Source organism: Choloepus didactylus, chromosome Y (assembly GCF_015220235.1).
Source record: "Choloepus didactylus isolate mChoDid1 chromosome Y, mChoDid1.pri, whole genome shotgun sequence".
Lineage (NCBI taxonomy): Eukaryota > Metazoa > Chordata > Mammalia > Pilosa > Megalonychidae > Choloepus > Choloepus didactylus.
In genome coordinates this window covers 28,913,273-28,914,752 of record NC_051335.1, presented here as the reverse complement: position 1 = coordinate 28,914,752, position 1,480 = coordinate 28,913,273, and the positions used below count along the sequence as shown (strand labels likewise).

At 62.8% G+C, this 1,480-nt stretch overlaps 1 pseudogene; it reads left to right on the top strand.

Moving 5' to 3' along the window:
- Nucleotides 1–505: 505 nt before the first annotated feature.
- On the top strand, nt 506–1,257 carry LOC119523959 (annotated as a pseudogene).
- The last annotated feature ends 223 nt before the right edge of the window (nt 1,258–1,480 follow it).

Below are 1,480 nucleotides of genomic sequence, written 5' to 3'. Positions count from 1 at the left end.
TTGGGCTTGCCAGCTCGGCTGGTCCCAGGTCTCCCACCCCGGCTCTCGCTCGCATCCTCGGCCCGGGTTCCGGCGGCCAGCTGCCCTCCTGTCCACTCCTGCTTCTCCGCCCTCCAGCTCGCTAGAAGGGAGGTCGCGGCAGCGGCCCGGCGGCAGCGGTGACCGTGGCGACAGCGGCGGCGACCGTGGCGGCGGCGGCTGCAGCACAGGCTGCCGCGGCAACCGTGGCGGAGGCGGTGGCGGAGGCGGAAGCAGAGGTGGAGGCTGAGGTGGAGGCCAAGGCCTCGGTAGAAGAGGCGGCGGCGGAGGCCACCCTGGGGGAGGCTACGGCCGCCCTGGTTGGGGAGGAGGTGGAGGTCGCGCTGGCGTCCGCGGTGGGGGTAGAGGCCAACGCTGCCAAATCCGCCGCCGCTGCGGAGGCTGTGGTGCCCCCCTTGGGGGATGCGGTTTCGGATGGGGTGCGGGTGCTTCTGCGGACGCGGAGACTGGCGGGGGCGCCTAGGGGAACCCGGACTTCCCCATGGCCTCGCTGTACGTGGGCGACCTGCACCCGGAGGTGACTGAGGCAATGCTGTAGGAGAAGTTCAGCCCCACGGGGCCTATCCTCTCCATCCGTATTTGCAGGGACAAGATCACCCGCCGCTCGCTGGGTTACGCCTATGTCAACTTCCAGCAACCGGTGGACGCCAAGCAGACCCTGGAAACCCTGAACTTCGATGTCATCAAGAGCAGGCCGGTGCGCATCATGTGGTCCCAGCGGGACCCCTCGCTTCGCAAGAGCGGCGTGGGCAACGTCTTCATCAAGAACCTGGGCAAGCCCATCGACAATAAGGCGCTATACAACATCTTCTCGGCTTTTGGCAACATCCTCTCCTGCAAAGTGACCTGCGACGAAAAGGGTCCCAAGGCGTACGGGTTCGTGCACTTCCAGAAGCAAGAGTCAGCCGAGCGGGCCATAGACGCGATGAATGGCATATTCCTGAACTACCGCAAAATTTTCGTTGGGAGATTCAAATCGCACAAAGAACGGGAGGCCGAAAGGGGAGCCTGGGCCAGGCAGCCCACCAGTGCTGACATCAAGGCTTTCGAGGAAGACACTGAGGAGGCCACCGTTCGATGAAGACACACCAGCAGAGAAAAAGCCAGCAGAGCCAAACCTTGGCTCTCACCAAGTTTATAGTCCCTTGGCCCATCCCCACCCCACCTACCAGCAGTGCATTGTAACTGGAGTGCAGGTTTCTCTAGCTCTCTCTCCCTCTCTCTCTCTTGCTTTCTTGCTCTCTTGCTCTCTGGCTCTCTTCCTCTAGGTCTCTCTCTCTTTCTGTCTCTCTCTCTCTCCCCCTCCCTCCTTAGTCACCTCCCCCTTCCTCACTGTTTTGCTGCTCCCCTCCCCAGGCCCCCTCTTTTTCCAGTTCATCACCTCCGCACCCCTCCCCTCCTGTTCCCTGTCTCTTTCCTTCTCTGCTCCCCCCCACAAGGA